The sequence below is a fragment of the Ursus americanus genome, unplaced genomic scaffold (assembly GCF_024610735.1).
Source record: "Ursus americanus isolate L20-20 unplaced genomic scaffold, mUrsAme1.1.p SCAF_65, whole genome shotgun sequence".
Classification (NCBI taxonomy): Eukaryota; Metazoa; Chordata; class Mammalia; order Carnivora; family Ursidae; genus Ursus; species Ursus americanus.
Window position 1 is genome coordinate 494,889 of NW_028273647.1, and position 14,728 is coordinate 509,616.

Sequence of the window (14,728 nt, forward strand, 5' to 3'; positions counted from 1 at the left end):
TGTTAGATGAGTTAGTTTACGTCCATCAGCTCCTCTGTAAGCCTTCCTGTCTGTCTGCCAGGCTGCTCTCTGTTTATATCCTGCCTTACCCATCTCCGCTCTGCCAGGCTCTTATTTGCTTCTCTAGCTAGCCAGGCCAGCAGTCAAACAGACACACGTAGGAATACCTGGAATGATACTCTACAAACATCAACAGTGGTTGCTTAATGGCAGTATTTTGAGTGATTGGCTTGGGACTCTATTTGTCTAATGAACATTCACTTTTTAAAACATAAAGTTATTTTTTAAAACAAAACCAACACCAACAAAACAACACAATCGACAAATAACCTTTAGAGCAGTGCTTTGAACTTTTCAGACCCATAACCTAAGTAAGACATTTTACGGAAACATATATGCATTTGGATAATAAATGTTGTTTTAGAAGGTTTACAAAGAAATACTAATCCTTAGAATATGCAGGGTACTCTGAAATGTTTCGGTCCATCCTATTCTATTCTATTCCATTATTTTAAAACAATACTGGCCTTTTTTTTAAAGATTGTATTTATTCATCTGGGAGAGAGAGACAGAGCACAAGCAGGGGGAGAGAGAGAGGGAGAAGCAGACTCCTCGCTGAGCTGGGAGCCCAGTGTGGGGCTTGATCCCAGGACCTGGAGATCATGACCTGAGCCGAAGGCAGACGCTTAACCATCTGAGACACCCAAGCGCCCCAAAAGACTGGCTTTTGATACGTTGACTTCATGACCTACAAATGGTCACAACAGGTAAGAAAAACACTGGTAAGAAGACAAGTTTCCAGCGGAGTGACCCCGAGACCAGAACTGCCCCACCTGAAGCTTCTACCACTCACTGTTAGCCTGCCTGCTGGGGGCAGCAGTAAACTGAGGCTGCCCTGAGCACCACTGAACCTCGTCTCCCCTCACTTACCATCTGTTTCCACTGCCTGCATCCTACCGAACCATCCAGGCCAAGGACACTTGCACAGTTAGCCCCTGCCACGAGCCTCTCTGCGCTCGGGGCCCCTTGTCAGCATTTATTTCGACACCACACCCATGGACATCTGACCTTCCTCCATCATGCACTGTTCTCTGGTGCATACACACACATCTTACCTCCCTCACTGAGAACATGAGCTTCCTGAATGCACATTTTAAACCTTAATGGCCTTTAGGCCTAAATATTAAATAGTCTCTGAACACTTTAAAATTGAAAACGAAATCACTAGGAAACAAGTCACATTTTGCCATCCTGAAAAGAACAATACAGAGAAAGACAATTATCATATGGTTTCACTCATTTATGGAACATAAGAAGCGGGAAGATCGGTAGGAGAAGAAAGGGAAGAAGAAAGGGGGGGTAAACAGAAGGGGGAATGAACCATGAGAGACTATGGACTCTGGGAAACAAACGGAGGGCTTCAGAGGGGAGGGGAGTGGGGGAATGGGATAGACTGGTGATGGGTATTAAGGAGGGCACGTATTGCATGGTGCACTGGGTGTTATACGCAAGTAATGAGTCATGGAAATTTACATCAAAAACTAGGGATGTACTGAATGGTGACTAACATAATAGAATAAAAAAATATTATTAATTAAAAAAAAAAAAAGAACAGACAAAAAAATCCCGCCCCCCCCCCAAAAGAACAATACATCGTTGACCACAAGAGGGCAATAGAATGCAAATGTTAAAACCCATGCCCCTTCAAGAATCTCTACTTCGTATTTTCACATGCACAAGCCTTACAGTTTAAATTTCACATACATGCTTTCAAATTAGATTTGATGAAGAATAATGAGAAGGTGTAAATAAAATGTTTTTTGGCTTCACGGCACAAAGATGTCTCAGAAGTTCGGTCATAAGTAGTCTGCAGTTACCTACTTGGCCCAAGCTACTTCAGAACTGAATTTAGATTGGAGTGAGGACTAAATGGAATGCAGAATTTAGAGCACCCTCTTGCCAGCGGTGCAATGTCAATAATGGATGCAGACAAAACTTTCCATATAGTAAATTAACAGTTTACACAATAAAGGTAAAACCACATCAGTTTAGCATTATCTCGTGTGCAAAATTTACAAGCTTTGTCAATCATATCTAGTCTTATAGTAAGCACTGGCATCCAAGAGCTTAAAACATTGCTACAGATCAGGGCCTGCAAAGTATGGCCTGTCATCCAAATCCAGCCTGCCAAGTGACTTTCCTAAATAAAGTTCCCCGGGAACGCAGCCATGCTTCTTCGTTATGTGCTGTCCATGGCTCCTTTCTCACTACAAAGACAGAGCTAAATAGCTGTAACAGAGTCCGTGTGATAAACTAAGCCTGAAATACTATGATCTAGTCCTTTACTCTATAAAGAATATGACCTCTATCCTCAATTATATGACCGTGATCACTTGAACTCAAATTAAATGGTTAGAAGTACCTTCCGTGGGTACAACAGAACGCAACAGGGCAACGTTAATGGACAGACTAGGGTAGATTTTTAAGTCCTGGACTATTATGATAAAACAATGTTTTGTCAGCATGACATATACAGTATAGGCTAGAAAGGGATGACACAGCAGGTGTGGGGCTCCAGGGAGCATGCTGCTAACCACGGCCAAAGGAAAAGGAGGGAGCAGGAGTGCGAAAGCCCCCTGCATGGCTTGTCCACGGATGGCTCAGTGGAGGAGCTGGAGACGAGCAGCATGGGAGGGCTGAAATTAATACGCACACAAGGACACGAGCCCCGTTAAAGAAGTGGTCAAGTCATGAGGAGAAGCTGATGTTAGGGAAGAAAATAAGCTCAGCTCTGGCCTCATCATCATCAAGACACCACTAGAATGTCAGTCAACGTCACCAGGGGGCATTTTAAAAGGCAAGTGTGCAAACAAGAAGCAAGGTCCAGACAAAAAGCTTGAGTGAGAGTCTCACGCCACATGGCTGCTGGCTCCGAGCCCGAAGGAGGCAAGTGTGGACTTACAGCAGAAGAGGCTCAAGCCCAGAACTTGGTCAATTCTTGGAATCTGGGGTCAAAGAAAACAGAGGCCAGGAAATGAGACAGAGAAGACACAGTCAGGGAGTGAGAATATTACACTAATATTTTCTTAAGTCGAACCTTTGTATTCACTAAAATACAAAATACGTGAAAACCTCCAGATTGCTGTGGATTACACTGGGACTTTCATTCTTGGTTGATTTTTCCTTAATGACAGTCTCAGAAGTGAAAGGGTTCATCGCTATCTAGAAGTCTTGCCCCTCCTCGGAAAGTTCTTCATACTGCACATGCACCGGTCACGTGTGTGCACAGGGCTCCTCCCCTTCTCCCCACGGACCACAGGTCTCTGCCATTCAGGGGCCTCACCTTCAATGCGTGTGCCCAGACTCAACAGCTAGTCCCCATCACATGCACACACCCACAAAAGAGCCAGGCTCTGTCTCCCAGGGCACCGGTACCAAGATGCAGGTGGCCAGTGGCTCCAGCCCACACCACAGGTCGGCTGTCTTCTCCGCTGTACCACGGGTTCTGTTTCCTCTGTCAGAGCTTCTCCACAGCAGCACGACTAACATTTGAGGCCTGATGTTCCCTGTCGTGGGCTAGTGCAGGCCCTGTCCTATGCCTGTAGAATAATCACTGGCTACTACCCACTAGAGGCCAGCAGCATTGCCCTCCCTCCAGTTGTGATGACCAAAAATGTCTCCGGACAATGCCCCTGGGGGGGCAGAGCCAGCCCCGGTTGTAGCTCAGGGCTGCTAATCGTTGCCCGGCCTCTGGTCTCTCTCTGCCGTCTTCTTCCGCACTTGCACCTGCTTTCTTGTTTGTACTTCCCCTCCCTTCTCACTCACCACAGTGGCCACCACCAGGGTGCTGTACCAGCGTCATCCCTTGCTTTCCCCTTATTCCCCTCCCCAGCCAACTTTTTCCTCTTACGTCATAAAAACCTCAATCACACGTTCATGCCATGTGTGTTTGCAGGGAAAGTACAACCATCTGCAGAGCCTCCACAGAGCTCCCTCTGGCCCTTGGGACAACACCGGCCTGGGGCTCCTCTTTGCCATGTTCATTGGTTGATGAGTATTCAGCAAGAGCTTTCTTCCCACCTACCTCTGGGTTTCAAGTTCCTTTCCGACATGTGAGGGTATTTTTGGAATGATTTGCTCAGATATAGAATTTCCCCTCCACATGTAGGAATTTTACAAAAACAAAATCTTAAAGAATCATACACAAAATCACAACACTCCGCATGAGAAATTAAAAGCAGGATTAGAGGGATCATTATTCAGTCCAGTAATGTAGCCCAACTCATCAGTAGTATTTCTTGCAGGACTATGCGCAAAAGAACAAGAACAAGTCTCCTCAATTTCATGAACTTATCACACACACACACACACACACACACACACACACACACACACACACACCTGCGTTAGCAGATGTCACCTATCCGGGAGCTGAAGAAGCCACACCAATTCAAAGTCCCATCAGCCTGGGGTGTTCTGGATCCTCTCCACCCCCACCTCCACCCGGCATTTCTCTTTCACCGTGGTCACTGATATTTACGGCAGTAAGTGTACAGAGGACTGGGAACACCCTCATTTGATGACTGGCCATTTTGGAAATCTCCTTTTGTGAAACACCTCTTTTTTCTAAAGAGTTGTCATTCCCCCTCCCCAACCCCCATCTGACCTGTAGGCATGCCTTACATATTCAGGGTACGAGGCCATTGTTAGACTCCTATCTTCTGCCACTCCAAGACCTGTCTTTCACTCTCTTGGTGGTATCTTGCAAAACTTATTTTAAAAATCTTTTTATTTTAATGTTATCTTTTGAGGAAGAAAGTTCATAATTTTTATGCAGCCCTATTTATTCATTTCCTTTTTAGGAAATTCTTTTAATGTTTTGTTTATAAAATATTTGCCTACCCAAACGTTATAAGAAGATCTATTTTTTCTAAAGTTTTATTACTGACGTTTAAAAAAATGTAATAGTCTCACAAGGAAAACATGCAAACAAAGTAGTAAATACAATTCTTTTGGTTCAGCTAAGGGTGGAAAAAATGCAAGGTACACACAAGTTCTGCTAAGAGTCTTAAGTGTCCATCTTCATTAAAATACACAACTGCTGAACAACGAGTTTCCCTTCTACATCTACTCAGAGCGAGGTCAACAATTTACTGCAGATATTCTGCGTGGGGCGGTCATCTGTGGAAGCACACCAGAGTTCATTTTGAACCGAGGACTTACCAGGCACTTCACATGCACTCTCTCCTAAGCCACGCAGCTGTCAGAGAACAGAGTGCAGTGAGCCACGCTTGGCAGGCCAGGAATCAGTGCTCTGCAAGCAGCAGCGGTCGGTCCCGAGCCACGCCTGGCAGGCCAGGAGACGGTGCTCTGCAAGCAGCAGCGGTCGGTCCTGAGCCACGCCTGGCAGGCCAGGAGACGGTGCTCTGCAAGCAGCAGCGGTCGGTCCCCAGCCACGCCTGGCAGGCCAGGAGACGGTGCTCTGCAAGCAGCAGCGGTCGGTCCTGAGGCTGCACGCTCAGGGTCAGACAGGACACAGGAGGCTTTCACTAGGAATGTCATCTCATTTAATAATAAGGAAACAGACTCTGGATCAAACACTGGGCAGCCTGGCTGCACATCCCTGCTGTGACCAGCCAGCACCCTGATGATGCTGACGATGGCCTCAACGGACACATCATGACTACTCAGGGCCTGACAGTGATGGTTATGAGGACGTGACCCACGGCCTCCTTGTAGTCAGCCGTGGGCCTGACAGAAGCAGGAAGGACGTGGGCTCTGCACCGGGACCGCCTGGGCTGGGACTCTGGCTCCGTGGCCCATCCACGGTCTGCCATCGCCTCTCTGCACCTTGGTGTCTTCGCAAGGTTGTCGGGAGCGCAGAACACCGAGCACACGCACCGGCACACAATAATCGCGGGCTCCACGGATTACTTATCACCCTAGTAGTCACTCCACAAATACTGACTCCAGCACCAACCCCATCCTAGGCACAGCTCCCGGGGTTGGGAAGACCCAGTGAACAGAACAGGCAAAGTGCCGGCTCTCTAAAAGTTTATATACAATTTGTGGTGAAAGTCAGACAGCAGATACACAAACATCCGTGGGGTGGCAGGAAGCGTGACAAAGACAAATAAGCGAGTTAAGGGTGAATAACAAGTGAGGAAGCATTATTCCACACAGGGTAGCTGGCAGAGGACACTCTGATTCAGTGACATCTGAATGAAGATCTGAGGGGAGGAAAGGAGTCGTTCAGTCATGTGCAGGGACAAGAGTTCTGACCTGTTGGAAGAGAATGGGTAACGGCCCTGAGGCTAGCGGATGTGTGGGAAGGCAAAGGCAGCTCGAGCCCAGAGCGCAAGCACTGAGTAGGAGGGCTGCAGGGAGAGGTAGGATCGGGAAGTGGCAGATCACAGAGGGCCCTGCACGTCCTGACTACGGAGCTCGGAGCACTGGGAGCACAGCAGGGTTGTCACAGGATGTACGTTTCTCAGACCAGGCAGGTGACAGTGTGTAGGACAGACAACAGGGCCCAGAGGAAGAAGCAGGAGGCCCGGAGGCGAGGATAGTACCCTGGCTGAGAAGTAATGACCAGGTTAGTATCTCACCCTGTTTTCACTGATGGGAAAAACGCTTCAGGGCTTTAGGTAAGTGGCCCAAAGTCCCACAGGTAGGAAGAGGCAGACAGGGATTCCTCTGCAGCAAGTACATGCACAAATGCCGCGGAGCAGAATGAAACTAAGAGAAGGCCCCTGTGGCTCAAAAACAGAGGAAGAGAACTGACCTTACGCTTGTGCTGGCAGGCCAGCTCTTCAGATCGTGGGAAGGATTCTGGTCCCTGCTTCAACTGGTACAGTCTGGCTTGTCTGTCCCCCCACAGCCCTGCTGAACTGCCCAAGGTTGCCTGATCTAATCGCATTCCATCACCCTGGTTCAGTCCTTAAACCACAGCACCCAACCCCCACAGCCTACTCGCCCACGAGTGCTGACATCCCCACTCCCCTCTCGTCCATGAAACTTACCATTCTCCTTACCCTTCCGTTACCATTCTAAGAGCCTGGCTGCATCCTGAGACACATTTCCACTATTCTGCTGTCTGCCATTCCATGGATTTCTGCATAGCAGCTAAATATAACAGGCCCCAAATACATCATCCTTTTGCTTCTTCTAAGAAATAACTTCCTATTAAGACCACTGACACTAACCTCCTCAATCTTACCACCAACAATGAGCACCAAGATATCCATAAGCTAATCAACTAATGGCGAGGTGGAGTAGGAAGTGTTTGGACAAAGAATCTGTTAACCTTGATACTGAGAAGGGTCAGCTAGCCAGTCTGTGTGTAGGAAATAAACAAACCACAATTTCCAGAAACAACACAGATATTGTTGTTTCTTGATGGGTCCTGCAAATAATGTGGTATTGGACAACTCTTTCTTACAACAGACTTCCATTTAAAAATCCTCAAAGAAGGATAGAGATAGAAATTCATCATTAGGCAAAAATTACAGCAGTAATAGCTGTAAGAATCATCAACAGTACTGAGATTAATGGGTGAAAATCAATGAGAAACAGGATATCTGCATAGTCTCAATATATCCCCCCAGCACGTACTTCTAATTACAAAAGAGAAAACACTAACTTCACAGTGGAGAAACCTGGCCAGCACCTTAAACCAAATGATCCAAGTGAAAATCACCTGTAAAAAGGAGTCGCCTCATCATCACAGACTTCCCGATAAGCTGTGCTGTGACGGCTTCAACAGCCTGGCTGTCGTACTCTTGCCAACAACACACAACGTCAATATAACCATGAAAAAAACCCCAGACCAACCCCAATTGGCGGACAAGGTACAAATAACCAGCCACTATTCTTCAGAAGTGTCAAGTTCATGATGGACATAGACAGACTGAGGAACTGTCCCAGATTAGAGAAGACTTAAAGAGACCGTGAACAGCCACACGGTATCCTAGACCAGGAAAGGGATGGTAAGTGGGACACCTGTGGAAATTTGAGTAACAACTGTAGATCAGTTAATAGCACTGTATCCATGTTAAGTTCCTGGTTTCAATTCGTACTATGTTTATGAAAGTTTCAACATTTTAGGGGAGCGAGGTGAAGAGTATGCAAGGCTTCTGTGAACTATTCTTCCAACTTTTGATACATATTGAGAATCAAAAGAAATTCGCAGACTGATTGTTCCATAACCATGGTAACAACACCCGTAACACCCACCAGAACTGCTCTCCAGCCAGCCTCTCTGGAGCCAATCTGTGGCCGCAGACCCACTGGAAACGGATGGACACTGACCTATCTCCCTGCTGCTCGTATCTGGTGCAGAAGCATCCAGTACATGTTTAACACCAGCAAACTGGAAGTCCGCCCTCGTTTTAAAGGCATCACTTCCAAACCTGTCAGAGCGCTCCTCTCTTTGTTGTCTTTCTGCTTTAAATCTCAGCAATGCAGGATTACAATGAAAGACTTACTTTTAAATGAAGGCATGAGCAGAGGCAGTGTCATTTCAAGGTAACACAGGAAACATAAATGAAACTTCCTAAACTATCATTATTCATTTTCACTTGTCATCTTTGAAAAATGGCACCTTTCCTCTCTATAAAAGACTTTTTCTCCTGCCGAGGTCTGAAACCAGTGGTGTCCTTGCAGAGCGAGGGGCTGCTACACGGCAGGGACAGAGCAGCGCTAAGCAGGACCGTGTCTTGGTAACAATGAGGAGGGTACTCTGCACTTGCTCGGCAAAGCCCCACAACACTTTCTCAAAGGCCACATGAGCCATGTCTCAGACCTGGCCCTCGAAGCCCTGGATTCGACATCAAAAGGACTGGACCATTTCCCCCAAAGCTCAGACAGTCTATTTATACCTGACTAAGCCAAACAGACCACTCTACACAGGTGACTCCAGATACCCAAATTTAATTACCAAAATTTCGTTCATTAGAAAGATCTAAGTGCTAAACTTCGAAGTTGAAATCTGTCTGATGGAAATCTCTCAAAACGGCAGGACACTGTTTGCTGCAGTATCGATTAGGACGGTATTGTGACGTCCTGGGGTGTCTCCCTTATGGAGACTGGGGGGCAAGCTGCTCCTCCCAGAGAGGCTCTGGATGACTTCCCTCTGGTCCTTTACTTACATGAGCCACATTGTCTTACTTAACTGATGTGTTCCCAACAATATTCTTTTAAGGTTTTTTTTCTTCACTTTATAAAAGCTTATCATGCTGTATGTCATCTTCTGGGACTTACTTTTTTTTTAAATTAAGGTAAAATTCACATAACAAAAAATTAGCCTTTTTATAAAGTGTACAGTTCAGTGGTACTTAGTGTACTCACAACACTTTCCTGGGAGACTCATTCTGCCACGAAGTTATGTAGCTAAGATTCGTCCATACTGCTGCACATCCCTACTGTTCGTCCATTTTCACTTGCATGACGTTCTTGCAACTCTAGCCCGGAACAGACACCTAAGAGTCTCTCAAGGACAAAATCTGCAGTGGAAGTGCATAGAGTGGGCAACACCCGATTTTCAAGCTGTTCACCAGATGGCTGTACCCATTTACCTTCTCACCAGCAGTGCAGGCAAGAGCCTGCTGGAGCCACCGCCTCTCCACTGTCAACAACTTACTTTTGGCCACGCGGAGAGTGGCAGACGGATCGTGCGGTCCAGATTCCCATCTCCCTAATGGGCGAATGAAGCCGACAGTGGCTGCCTATGATTACTGGCCAGACTTGTGTTCTCTTTACGACGATACCGTCGTGTTTCTGGCCCATTTAGTGAATTGTCTGCAATTTTCATATCAACCGGAAGAACTCTTGACACCGTCTTTTGTTCATTACATATGTTGCAAATATCACCTCTCACTTGCAACTTGCTTTTTGCACTTTTAAAAATATACCTTTTGATATACAGAAGTTCTTTATCTTCATAAAGTCAAATCTGCTTTCTTTCCATTTATAGTGAACACTTTGGGGGTATTAAATCTTCCTACTGCAGGATCAGAGACACAGTCAACTCTACTTTCCATTAACCTTTTTTCTCACTGGATCCATCTCACGTGGGTGTCTGTGTATTATTTGAGGTAGGATCTAACTTTGTTGTTCTTCCCACAAGGAGAGCCGTTCATCAAATCAGCCCTTTCGTTTCCCCAGTGGTGAGTCATGATGCCTCTGTGAGGTCACACTGCCTGCCTCAGTTACAACCCACTGTGTGCTGCAAGCTAGCTCACAGAGGTGTTTGAAGAGCTGAGGACTCAGGAGAGCACGCTTCTATCTCAGGATTACTGGACCATATCAACAGAGCCTATAACAGAGAGTCCAAAAAGAAAAAAAATCTATGTTCAAAAACCTCCCGAGAATGGAGATTGACATCCAATTATTCTGGTGAGTCCTTTGACTAAGACCTTACTTCTCAAAACTAAAGGCAGGCATGTAGCTGCCCTCACAAAGCCACCCATGAACTGAGAAGATGCCTGCTAGCGAGGAGAAAACACTACCAATCGTTCGTTTCTTGTCCGTACCTGTCTTACACAGGAGTAGACAAGAAACAGCTGAGTACATGGACTCCACTCTCTACCCTCCACCAGTGGAAGCTGTAGGATGTCAAGGAAGCTGTTAATAAACCTCTCAGAACAGCAGGTTTCTCACAAGTAAAATGGAAAAAGGTGAGTACCCACCCACTTGATAAAACTATCATAGTAAGAATTAATTTTGGTAAAGTAAGCCAAGTGCTTCGCACAACGCCCTCCACATAGTAAGCAACATGTATTAGTGTGAAAACACTGCAACGGACACACACTAGTAAAGAATACACATTACTATTCCACCATACTGTGTTTCCTCTTACTTGACACTCTCACCACCACTAATTCACTTCTCACTTAAAAAGTTTTTACTGGGTGCCTACTACTTACCAGGCACAACTAGCTAGAAACGAGGCACAGATCAGACAGTAAGACCAAGGCCCTGTGGGAGAAAAGTCATCCAGTGGATCGGCAGTGGGCCCTACAGACAGAACGGTTGGAGAAGACCACAGGAAGAGGGGAGAGCAGAGCACTCGCCCTAAATGATGGGAGGTCCAAGCCATGCTGGAAACAGCAGGGGAGCACATTCACCAGAGTCCCAGCAGGTACAAAGACTCCAAGCAGCAATACACACTTGGCTTGTTCAAGAACGAGGAAGAGAGCCATGTGGCTAGGGTAGAGCAGGTGGAAAGTTCTCCAAGATAAAAGTCTGTCCCATTCACCAGGCAAGAAAGCTGGTGGCAGAGAAGATCCTGACCCAGTACTTTTGAAAAGGGAACACTGAAATGTCAGAGTGCAAGCCGCCGGAGTGCAGGAAGGGGAGTGAGAGCAAAAGGAGATGGGGCTGAGAGATGATCAGGACTCTCGAGTTGGCTCCACGGATGATGAGGAACTACTGGAAGCCTCTGCAGAAATGATTTACATATTTCCCTGGATGTGTATACTTTTAAAGACTTTTCAGCAAGTCCTATGAGCTCTACCTTAAAAAATCCTTGTATAACTGCTTTTCACTCCTTCTATTACTGCTCCCCCAAGCTACCAGCTTTTAGGATTTTTGTCTGGTTAGGCAAAAACTGGTTTATTGGTTTCCTGTAGGTCTATTGAATGAAAGTGTGATTTTGATGCCAAAGGCTGGTCTATAGAGACAAGAACGAGGAAAAAACGTCACTGGAGCAGCCCCCAAATTTAAATGCTAAGCAGAAGACAGTGAATGGTCAGTAAAGTAGGAGGGTTGGGCACACAAGAGGTGAAGCACAGAACACTGTTAGGTAAGAAATGACTGACAGCATCAGCTCCTACAGGAAGGTGGACTGGAGGGTGAAGGGGAGGAGCCCATGGGAGGAATAGAACAAGGCAGCAAGCCAGACCCTCAGCAAACTGGGAGTTTTACTTGGAACCATGAACTATTTAGGAATGTGTTTTCAAAATGATGAACACATTGCCATGTGCAGGCCTCTGTATTTCCATGTTAAAAAGGATAGTGAAAATCATAATTTAAAAATTGTTTACTATTGTTTGTTTTCTTTTTAATTATTAGGAGAGCTAAGTTTTAATCTTTTATTACTATTTTTGCTTTATGTATTTTGAGAAATGTCTTTAGAAACTTACAAGTTTAATAGTTCCATCTATTCTACTCTTCATAAATTCTTGTGAAATGAGCCTTTTATTACTATGTGGTTGTTCTCCATATCCCTAAGAATGTTTTTCTGTCTTGAAACTTTTAAAACAGGATATTAATAAAGCAATACCAATCCCCTCATCCCCCTGGTGAGTAGGTAGGAAAATTCTTCTATTCATCCATCCATCTCTCTCTTATCTATCCATCCACCCATCTCTCCATCCATCCATCCATCCATCCATCCATCCATCCATCCATCCATCCTTCTCTGTATCTATCCATCCACCCAACTTTCTATCCATCCATCTACCCAACACCCATCCATCCATCTCTCCAAACACCCATCCATCCATCTTTCTATCCATCCATCCTTCTATCCATCTATCCATCCATCCATCCCCTTCTCTAACCACCCATGCACCCACCACCCATCCATCTTTCTATCCATCTACCCATCCACCCACCCATCCATCCATCTTTCCATCCATCTATCCATCCATCCATCCATCCATCCATCCATCCATCCATCCTTCTATCATCCATCCACCCACCCACCCACCCATCCATCCACCTGCCCACCATCCATCTATCTAAATAAAATTAAACAGAATAGAATGCCTCTGGATGAAAACCTTAGAATTCAGTGTTCTAGTGAGTCTGGGTATGGTTTTGTGAAGTACATATGTAGACCTATATGTACATAGTTCTGAGACACGTACATGTGTATGTGTACCGCATCTTAAGGTAAAATATTTCTTCCTGTAAGTCACATAAAAATGTCTTCAACATCACTGTTTTAGATACCTGTCATAAAGAGCAGATAGCTGGACTCTATTTTTTAATCACACACTAACAATCTCTGACCAGTTACTGTTAGTCTGCTTGAGCTTATTTCCAAAGTCTAGTCTGTGACTCCTCTTTGTCCTGCTTTCCAGTTCCTTCCTTCTCTCCTTGCTGTGTGTCCCTAACACCTACTCACGCACATATTATTTAGCTTATAAAATCTACTTCTAATGTTTCATGGCTGTCTTAATATACAATTTTTTTATTTTTTATTTTTTTAATACATAATTTTAAAACATGGTTGAGAGCTACAATTCTGACTACCTCTCTTCTGACATGCATCCACTATTTGGGTTCTACTTTTTTAATATAAAAAAATCAGTTCTTATCATTATTTGTTTTTAGAGCCAATGCTTACTTTGAACCACCCAATTTTTTCCCTAGTACTCCTTCCTGTATCTGAAAACCACTTCGGAAATCACTTTTCTTTCTCCTGAAATATGTTTGTAGGATGGCAAACTCTCTGAGGAAAGTACCTCTGTCACCCTGCTCTTGAATGGCAACTGAATCTGACGAACAAATACAGGTCGCCAGTTACTTTTTCTCACCACTTGGAGAGAAATGTGGAGAATTGTGAATTTTTCCCTGGTTGCTTTTAGCATCATCTCTTTTTCTTTTGTACACTATTTGACTATAATCCACCAAAGTGTAGATTTATTTCATTAACCCTGTTTGGGATCTTACGTTAGTCCTATACCTGAGGACTTCTGGTATTTGCCACTTCTAGAAAATTCTCAGCTATTGCCATTATCTCTTTGGAGTATTTCTTTTTCCTCATTCTTTCTATTCTCTTTGAGAGCCCTGCCCAGAAATGGGTTGACATTCTCATTCTTCATGCTACATAACGTGCTTTCATACCTACCACATGTTTATCTCTGTGGGCTATCTTTTGGGAAAATTTTCTCAGATCCACACTTCTGTTTACTAATTTTTCAGCTATATCTAATTTGCTGTTTTATCCATCCAGTGGTTTCTAGAACTTGTGTTTGGTCTTTTTTCAAATCTACTTGGTTCTTTTTAGAATAGTCTCCTGTTTCTTACTGACACTTTACGTTCCGCCTCCTTTGGCATGCACGGACAGGCAGTATAAAGCCTAACCCTCCCAGAAGCACCTACAGGGCCCACCTGTGCCTCCAGCCTCTTGTCCACACACCTTCACTGGTGCAGACAGTGCACTGTCAGACCACTTCTTGGAGTTAAAACCGCAGCAGTCCTCCTGAGATGGGCACGTTCATTGAAAAAGCCTGCACTGTGAAGTCAGCTACATTCAAGTCAAAGCTGTGTCCCGAGCTCTGTCCGTAATTGGAACTTAAATCAAGTTTGTTGCTTGTTTCCTCCGTCTTCACCTTGTAAGACTGGGGAGAGCTATGTGACATACATATTTTACAAGCTGCAAATGTACAAAGAGTGCACAGCTGGCCTGGCGCCTGGCTCCAGCCACGCCTCGGTGACGATACAGCAGTGGCGGCATCTTCACCACCTCCGTCAGCGTCAGGTTCAGCACTGCGTGTGGCAAAGTTCTACCTCACCCAGTCTATGCTTGCCTTACTTTTGAGGGTTCAGTCTCCATGAAAAAGAGTAGTGCCCACTCACCTTTACTTGATATCAAGCAAAATAAATTGGCTTAAAAGAACAGAAACAGAGCTTGTATATGCAGCGGTCTACACTCCGCATCTTACTGAGCACTAGGGCTACCGTCATAATGCACTGTGCCTCTGACTTGTCCATATAA

At 45.2% G+C, this 14,728-nt stretch overlaps 1 protein-coding gene across 1 annotated transcript in view; it reads right to left on the reverse strand.

The window, feature by feature from the left end:
* Positions 1-14,728, reverse strand: part of LOC123786219 (focal adhesion kinase 1-like) — a 109,301-nt gene that overhangs the window by 25,927 nt on the left and 68,646 nt on the right. The gene's annotated exons all lie outside the window — the stretch shown is intronic.